The sequence below is a fragment of the Fukomys damarensis genome, unplaced genomic scaffold, assembly GCF_012274545.1.
Source record: "Fukomys damarensis isolate Sample0158 unplaced genomic scaffold, DMR_v1.0_HiC HiC_scaffold_27, whole genome shotgun sequence".
In the NCBI taxonomy this organism is placed as follows: Eukaryota; Metazoa; Chordata; class Mammalia; order Rodentia; family Bathyergidae; genus Fukomys; species Fukomys damarensis.
The window spans coordinates 3,077,671-3,087,214 of record NW_022900939.1 but is presented as its reverse complement, the minus strand read 5'-3'; the positions used below and the strand labels follow the sequence as shown (position 1 = coordinate 3,087,214).

Sequence of the window (9,544 nt, the reverse complement as noted above, 5' to 3'; positions counted from 1 at the left end):
CCATGCTGGGCCCCGCGCCTCGCTGGAGGGCCGGGCCGGGCCTGGTGTGCGCTCCAGGGCACCACGCAGGGACCCACACTCGTCCTCCTCCGCATTCCCTGCGCTGTCACATTCTCCTGTACGCGGGCGTGCGCCGCCTGAGATTTTACCAAACAACAGAACAGGGCGACACGCGAACTGCCTGCATCGCCGCCTTCTTACCTCCTCAACCTACATAGGCAGCGTCCCTTCCCTCTTCCTTGGTGGCATCTTGGGCGTGAAAGATTACCTTTCAGGTAAAACCACAAGAACCCACAGTAGATGAATTATTGTCCCCAATTCTTCAACTCGGTCTGCATCTGTGACCCTTTCAGACCAAATGGGAGAGTTGAGTCAACTATTTTGCTTAAATTTCTTTAGATCTCTTCAAGGGAGAGAGAGAGAGACCTAACATTTCCCTCCTACACATACTTTTATATTGTGGCTTCAAGATACGATGGTCTCATCATAGAATGGGGAAATGGTCCATTTTATTGTTTCTTTAACTATTTGAGAATTCTCATTGGTGAAATCTTCTGTGTCAGTTGTTTTCTCTGGGGAAGGTTTTTCATGGTCAATCCAAGCTCTCCTTGAGTCACAGGACTAGATAATGTTGTTATTCTTTTCAGAATTCTCATTGGTGAAATCTTCTGTCAGTTGTTTTCTCTGGGGAAGGTTTTTCATGGTGAATCCAAGCTCTCCTTGAGTCGTAGGACTAGGTACTTGCTATTCTTTTCATGTCACCTTTACTCAGTTTGTGAGATAGTAAAGATGCCAGGTAAATTCCGTGTGGGCTCCATTCCTGTGTCTATGGGGGCAGCAGCCCTAGGTCTGTGTAAGGAACCGTGGTGTGACTAATGGGTCCAAGACAGTGCTCTGGTGTTGTTTGGAAGGAAGTTATCAGGGTGACAGGAACAAGGAATATAGTAAGGGTGAAACTAAGATTTGTGAATTTCTACATGCCTCTGAGATCGCTCCAGTGTATTTGACAAGGTTAGGACACACTGCTGGGCTTTTCTGCACCAGTGGGCCATGATGTAACTGGAAGGACACAAATGACCTGGTGATTCTAGCGATGTTACAACAATTCCCCTATGTTTTGGGGTGACATAAGCTTGTATCAGTTTGGTCATTTAGAAAAATAAGCATTTTTGGATGTTATTAGGCTTGTTTCTTTAGCAAGATAACATTTGGAGTCAGCAAGTCCCAGCGGAGACTTAGGTGAGAGACTGCGTGGCATCGAGTGGGAGAAGTCGAGGCCAGGTTAAAATGCTCTGAATCTAGGGCAGGGGAAATGGTCTGGTGATTCTTTGGTTTCCGTGCATGAGACTGAAAGAGGCGCAGAGGGAGCAATGGAGAATCCAACCCTCTGGACATTGCTAGGTAACTGGAGGAGACTGGCTTCCTCATCAGTTTTGGTAACATCCACAAGAAAATGCACATCTGTCTGTGTTCTGTATCTCTGACAGTGTCTCATTTGCCTGTTGTAATCACCTGGAGAGTTAGGAAGTATGGGTGCCCTGGTCCCTCGTAGGCCAAGGTGGGCAGAATCTCTGTGAGCTCTGCCCCAAATGCAGGTGTTTTTTGAAAAAGCTCCCTGGTGCTTGTGATGTTCAGCCAGAGCTGAGAGCTGCAACTTACGTCGGAGCCTTGAAGGGTCTCCAGCCAAGTGGTGCACTCAGATGCGGTGTGGGTAATTCTAGAATGCTCTGGACAGGTGGTACAGTGATGGGGAGGGAAGAGAGGTCCTTGGGCTCCACCCGAGCTGCTGGGGGCCCTTGCCCTCTGTGTGCTTTCTTGCGTTTCCCTTTGGCCCAGTTTCTCCAGCTGCTCCACCTTCCCTGTGTGACCTGAGTCTCACCTTTCTGTTCAATTATCTTGTTACTAAAGAGACAATTTCTGATTTTATTTATTTATTTGATCTTTTGAGACAGGGTCTCACTGTGTAGTTCAGGCTGGCCTTGAACTCGTGGCAATCCTCCTGCCTCAGCCTCCCGAGTGCTGGGATTGCAGACATGTGCCACCGCACTTGGCGTATGACCTTCCTTCAGTGCTAGTATTCCAGTGTCTACCCCACATGTTCAGCAGCACGTATCACCGTTTGGAGTACTGTGCCCTTACTTTCCTTCCTCGCCTTCTGCACAGACTCCATGAGGACAGCGTTACCGTTGTGGTCCCTGGTGTTTTCTTAGGTCCCGGAGTACTTTGGCCTAGAGTAGGTGCTCATTAAATATGTGAGGAATAAATGAATATGCAGAGAAGCTGGAAAGAATATCGGATCGCACAACACAAATCCAACAGGATCCTGTGTGTGTATGCATGTGTCTGCATCGGTGGAAGGTCTGTGAACAGGGAAAGGGGTAGAGGAAGGGCCTCATTAGGTTTCTGGCCAGTCCTGGCTAGAAGGAGTGAAAAATTTACTAGGGAAATTCCCTTGGGACATAGATCAAGGACAAGGGCAGAGAAAGAGAAAAGCTAGATAAAAAGAAAGGCACCAAATGGTCTTGGGACTTGCATCAAGAGGAGAGAAAGGTGTGTGTGGGGGGGCTGACCAGCAGGACGAAGAGAGAGCCAAATGCAAAAACCTGAGCTAGCCTCCGTCTCCCCCTCCAATACAGTACAGGGCAGACATTGGGGAGGGGGTGGACCAACTTTGGGAGAAGCTCCTATGTGAGTGTGTACTCACACCTGTGCACTAACATATATCATATACATAGGTATTTGCTGCAGAGCCGCTCTGCATTACTACAGTGGATGTCCATGCGCCTCCTTACTAATCTTAAGCTCACCACGAATAAGGCACCCCCTTGCCAACCCGCCACCCACCCCAAAGATAAGTCTCTGAAAAGTAATCGCGGACAAACAGGCCGGCAGACAGAAGCTGCACATCGACCACTGGAAGAGATGAGACAGGCAGAGGACCCGGAAGCCAGTTGGGTTCTGGCAAGTTCCGGGCAGGGGGAGGGGTCCTTGACCCCCTATAAAAGCAGCAGGGAATAAAGGCCCACTGGTACCTAGCTTTCGGTTCCCCCTGCTCCATTCCTATTTCAGTAGCTATCTAGCCTGTCTTTTTCACCTGTTCCCAATAAAAGCCGTTGCTCTGCTGGTATGGAGTTTACGAATCCTGGTGAGCTGTGGGGCCACAGGGCTTGTTCGCCGGTGTTTATGTATCTGTGGGTACAGGTGGCTGGGAGACGCATGCCCACGAGCTAACAAGGTTATTCCGGGCCAGGAAGTGTGGGGAGGTGCTCACCTTGTGCCCTTGTTTGTATGTCTGAGTTGTTTTCAGTCACATACAAGGGGCAATCAAAACGTGGTAGTTGTTTAAATAAAAAAGATTTATACCAAAGACACATTGTCGTTCACCCCTCACTTCGGACACATTTATTCCATCATCCTTACCACTGTCTGACGCAGTTTTGGGAGTCCTCTTTCACGAGTATCTTTACAAGATCTGATTGGATGCCATGGTGGGGCGCCGTCCAACAAACACAAAGCTTGTGTAGACATCACGCTGCGTCTCCATGACCTCATTCCCTGGGTCCGGCACTGTGTGCCTTCTGGCTCTTCCCCCAGATCGAAAGACCACACGAGGGAAATGTTTTGATTCAATTCAGAAGATAGAGGCAGCCAGGACAGTGCAGCTAAAGACGCTCACGAAGGAGGACTCCAGAGCTGCTTCAGAAAGTAGCGACAGTGGTGGGGAGTGTTCTGAGGGATCAGTGGCAGTGTGTCGTACTATAATGATTTTTAAAAATTTAAACTGTTTTGATCACATTTTGGGTGACTTTACCAACCTCCTCCTCCGCCCCCTCAACCCTAATCACAGTCAGAAAGGAAATAATAAGGACCCAGCTGAGGGAGGAGGTGGTGGTTACTGAAAGCTTGGAGCAAATACTGGCAAAGGGCCGATGTCAATTTAGAGGAATCTCTGAAACAGGCCACTAAATTTAAATGGAAACAAAGATTAGGGAACGAGGGAAAAGGTAAACCTGTGTATTAATTTTTGTGACAGGCGCTGTGGGAGAAGGTACATCTGTACATTTTATTTCCTGGCGGTCCGAGTCAGTAATGAAGGTGGTTATAAATACCATATTACCCGTGGGAAGCCATAGCCGAGAGATGCTGTCGCCACAGGAAAAAGCAGAGACCTGGAGATGAAAAAAGGTAAGAATCTTTGAATTGGACTCGCTTAAGATTGTAAACTATAAATTTGAGTGTCTGACTTTCCTGTTTTCTCATCAAAGTGGAAACTAATCAGGTGTCTGCCTGAGGACGGATCCACGGGAAAAGGTTAATGAAAATGCAGAATTCTGGGGTTATGTGTGCAGAAAGCTTTAGACAAACAATTGGCTTGTTCACTGGAGAGAATGGGCATATTGTGGGGAGTTTGGAGAAATTTTAAATGATTGTGTGAGTTCCCTCTAGCTTTGGTATTCGAGTTTGCTTATTTATACAAAGGATTAATTTACCTTTCAATGGGTTGTTGTCTTCCTTCCCTATCTGCAAGCCAACTGGGAGTTAATTTGTTTCTACAACAGTACAAGGTTTTTAGGTTTCACCTACAAAAGTGAATGGGTCTCTGTATTTCCAGGTTGCACATTTTTCTGCATTTCGGTCAAGGCAGAGAGATAAGAACGCCAGGCTGTAGAACACAATAGGCTATTCTTGTATCTCAGATGTCACGGGCACCATGAGGAATCTGTTCTTGGCCTCCACCCACCTTGAGGCAGGAACTTTGCTGTCATTCCCAAAAAGCAAATCTAATGCAACGAAAGTTTAATGAGTAACGACGATTTTACTGAACACTCCTTGGGGAGACTAAATAGCTCCATGTACCCCGTGGAGATAGTTTTGATCTGTGGCAAAACCTACTAAAAATTCCCACGAGACCTCTATGCTCTCTTCCCCAAGGGGAAAGGCCTCACAGCTCCTTTATCTCTTTTCTCTGTGTTCTTAAGCAAAATGTTCTAATCTCTTTCAAGGTCTTCTTCCAGTCTATTCCTCTGCCTGGCAAAAGAGGGGCGATCCTGAGGCTCTACTCCCTTCAGAAGGGACTCAGGAGTGGGGTGTGGTACCCCCGAACCCTCATGCATCTGAGGACTCACTCTGCCCTCAGCGGGATGACTGGAGACAAGGAAAAGAACCTGTGTGGAATCTCTCCTGGGGCACCTGGTCCTCTAGGGCACCACCTCCTAGTTTATCGGCCTTCCTTGGGTGCTGGTTTTGTCTAAGGGAAGGTCTCGGGCCTTGTTGGGTCCCACCTAGTAGCTTTGTCATTCAAAAGGCCAAGAGATAGGAAGGGTTTCCAGTTTGGACTTCTGCCACTTCCTTTCTTGTCTGAGTCAGATTGCCCCTGAGCCCTGAAAAGGTGAAAGTCCCTGGCCTTCCACTTTCCCCTACAGGCAAAGATCCCCGGGACCTGCCTTAGACCAGCAAATCCTAATACAGGATTCCTACCCCGTGACTGAAGGTATTGCATTTTGTCGGTGTCTATTCTCCTGGGCAGGCACTTTTCTCCATATTAGTATTGAATTCAACTGAAAAATAGAGTCACATGTGCACAAGCACAAAGCATTTTAGTTTGTAGCTCCAAAATATGTTTATGGATTGGCTACTCTTTTTTTTTCCTGCTCTTTTCCTTTTGCCCTTAGTGTCTGCTTCCTGTTGCTATTGACCACATCTTTCTTTTTTTTTTTGGTACCCGGGATTGAACTCGGGTCCTTGTGCTTGCGAGGCAGGCGGCTTAACCACTGAGCTAAATCCCCGGCCCTGACCACATCTTTCTTTTCCTCACCCTAATATAAAAGTTTGCCAGAGAATTGCAAATCATTCCACTTGCTCATCCACCAGTCCACCCAGCCTCCCACCCAGTATTAGGCAGTGCTCTCACTCTGACAGTGTTCTTGGCCCTGGGGTATCGGAATAAACAAGGCTGGGAAGATTCCTGTGCTCGAGTTCCTACGCTATGATGGGAGAGGCAAGGAGAATGATAAATGGTGGAGGGTGATAAATTCTGGGAAGAAAATCAATGAAGAGTAATGGACAGGATTGAGTTCCGGGCTGCTGAGGTGGGGTAAACAAGGACAGTTTTTGTGGTGAGGTAGCATCTACTGATTTAAACTTTCAGATTTCATAAAATAAATTAAAAATTGTCCTTTTTCCCTACCTCTCCAAGTTTGATGCTGTGGGTCAGTGGTCTAATGTGGACTGTACAGCTCCTATTTTGGAGGCAGTAAGAATCTCGAGCAGGGACTGGTAATTTCATAATAAACATTTTTGACTTTGTGCCCTCTGTCACAACTACAGAGCAGGGCAGTTTCTTGCACAATGGGGCAGCTGTGTTCCAACATAGCTTTAATAACCCAAGTGGGGGCAGCCCCCACGAGGCCCAACAGTTGTCTTTGCTTAAATTGTTTCAAGTGGTAGCAGCTGCAGCCCCTTTCCCTCCAGGGAGCCCCCTCCCTAAAGAGTTCATTGCTTTCATTTTTCTTCAGGAAAATTTTCAGATTATAATAGGCCAGTTTGGACAGTTTGTACACTCTACAAGGAAACAGTGTACAAATTGAAAACCTCACTCTTACCTTCAAATACAATCTAAATGACTGCAGTTTGATGCCTCGTATTTTCAGATTTTTATGTGTGTGTATATATGCACACTGTAAATATGCACATGCAGATCTCCAGAGAGCGGGCTTTCCTTTCCTTTCCTTACCTTCCTCTTCCTTTTCCTCCCCTCCTGCCTTCCTCCTCCACACAAGGCCCGTGGCTCCGTAGCTTGCTGTCCCTGAATGGCATCACCGATGCTTCCCTGAGCTCTGAGGCTCACACATTCCACAGTTGCGCAGGACGCCTGGTGAGCGTGGGTTATTTCTAGCGTCTGGTGTTAGAAGCAGGTGCTGGTGGGCCCTGCACCTCCCTGCCTACGCAGCCTCCTGGTGGGGTGTGGATCCCAGCAAGCTTTGGATGAATAGCCCTCTCTCCTCGAGGCCCGGACAGCTGCCGAGAGTGGAAGGGGCTCCAGGGCCAGGTGCGCTGGCCGGCACTGGCACGGAAGTCTTGCGCAGAGCAGGTGCATGCCTGCAGGAGGATGGGCAGGTCCTCCAGTGTAGCGCCCCGTGGCCCTCTCCCCTTCCCCTCTCCCCGCAGGGTTGTTGCCTTAGTCTAAAACATGCTGTGATCATAGATTGGCCATGGGCCTTGACACATGACCCTAAGTGTCAAAAATCCCCATTGTCCCAGTTTTTCAAAAAGTAATATAAAAACACCTAGATTCACAATTATTAACATTTACTATATTTATTATTAGCATTATTAACATTTTCCTTTATTTGCTTTGCCTATTTTTTCCCAATAAGGAATATATTTATAGACATACTACATGTATCTTATAAACATGTACACATATGCACTGGCAAATTTTATTTTTAAAATTATGGTTGTAAACATACATTTACTATTTTAATCATTTTTAAGTGTGCAGATCAATAGTGTTAAGTATATTCGTGGTACTGTGCAACAGAGCTCCAGAAATTAATTCTTTATTTTGCAGAACTGAAGCTCCAAGCCCGTTAAACATTAATGTTTCCTGTCCCTTTTCTCCAGCTGTGGCAACTGCCTCCTCTCTGTTCCTGTGATTCTGACCACTCTAGATCCTTCATGTGAATGAAATCATGCAATATTTATCTTTGCAAATGGCTTGTTCTACTTCCTAAGCACAATGTCTTCAAGGTTCCTCCATATTGTAGCATGTGACAGTTTCGCCTTTTAAAGGTTGCTGTGTGTGGTTACTGTTTAAATTTAAAAATCATTTACAATGGAAGACACGTTGCCATGAGTCCCCTTGAAGTCCTCCCCTCACTTTGAACACGCTCATCCCATCCTTGCCACTGTGGCACCATCATGGTTGCTTCGACGAATTGATTCAAAATGTTGAACTTCCGTGGTCACTGTGACTTTGGGGAAGAGCCGGAAGTCACTCAGGGCAGGTCTGGTAAGCTAGGTGGGTGAGGATGCATTGTAACATGTTTATGAGGCCGCCCTTCCTTTGGATGGCCTCAGCACCAGTATTTGCTCACTGTATTTTTTATCTACTTCACAAGGTGTCATGAAAGATGGGATAAGTGTGTTGGAAGGGAGAGGAGTATTTTATGTGGCTTTTACTATAAAAATTCAAAATTCACCATATATTTAATCACTTCTTGTATATATATATTATGTTTTCTTTGTCCATTCATCTGTTGATGAACATATATACTTCCCCAGTACTTGACAGTAAGTTGGGACATTATGGTATCTTTGATACAATCTGCTGAGAACTAGAATTTTCTCTTATACAGCCGTAGCTATATGTTAAGGAAATTTCACACCGTTACGTTATCTACTCTACAATATATATTCAAATAAAAATTCCTCAGTTGGGTTAATAACGCCCTTTATGAGACATTGCATCCTTTTCACCCAGGAGACAATGTGTCCCATTCCCAGTGGCATTACTGTGTTGATTTCACTAGACTGTTGCCTGCCATATTGCATTACTGTTAGACATTTCTTTGTAATTAAAAGGCAACCTATGCGGTGATCATTTGGGACCGGTAAGTACCTTGCTATCCACCACTGTCCCCAGGGCTTTAATACCCCTTGATTACTCTAGCCGGGATCTGTCACTGCATTGCTGGTCTCAGACAAATCATGTAACTCAGACTAAACTTTCTAGTCAAAGCCATTTCTGATATTCCTTGTGCCACTTAGCTAGCCTGAAGGGGCTAAATATTGAACTTATTCACATGCATCACACTTTGCATTCCGATATAGTTCCTAGTGAATGACTAAGAATAAAATTTGACCTATTTACCGGGCGATCTGAAAGCCATCAGACTTGATTAGGGCTGGGCCAGGAGGAAGGATCCCAGGGGTAGAGGTTCTCGTGGACCGGCTCTGCCTTTGGGCTCCTAAAACTCAGCATGTTTTGTAGGTGGTAGGAGGCTGTTTGGTTGGTTTGCAAGAAAAATTGTGTGTGTGTGTGTGTGTGTGTGTGTGTGCGCGCGCGTGTGTTGAAAAATAACAAAAATAACCCTGCCTTGCTTCTGGGGCCCTGTGGTTTGAATACATCTCACCCCTGCTTCCTATGTTGCAGTCCTCATTTCCAAGTGTGGGGTCAGCTGGGTAGCGAGGCCTCTACAGGAAGGGGCTCAGGTCCTGAGGGCAGCGTGTGACCCAGAGGGGACCTGACCATGCTGCCACCTGTACTGGGGCTTCCTAGCCTCACGGTGCGTTTCTGCTGCCTGTCTGTGTTCTCCTAGCGGCCCCCAGAGGCGAGTATGTGCTCCGATGGCAGAGAGCTGGGGAGATGGGAGAGTGGGGCTGTTTGGTGGCGAGGCCAGCGAACAGTGGATGTGGAGCAACCCCAGGCAGGCGTGGAGTAAGGCGGTACTCGCCCCACAGTCACCCGCGCACAGAGTGGTGGGGGCTGCGTGCGAGCTCACTCACGTCTTCTTGCAAAGGCTGACTTCTAGTGCCACTGCTG

The 9,544-nt window shown here is 46.9% G+C and overlaps 1 protein-coding gene across 3 annotated transcripts in view; it reads left to right on the top strand.

Moving 5' to 3' along the window:
- The window catches only part of LOC104851131 (olfactory receptor 9Q2), a 141,968-nt gene that overhangs the window by 47,260 nt on the left and 85,164 nt on the right, over positions 1-9,544 (top strand). For all 3 annotated transcript variants that reach the window (XR_004514458.1, XR_004514457.1, XM_010608291.2), the window contains exon 3: positions 4,034-4,185. The gene's annotated coding sequence lies outside the window, so the exon portion shown is untranslated. The remainder of the gene's footprint in view (positions 1-4,033; positions 4,186-9,544) is intronic.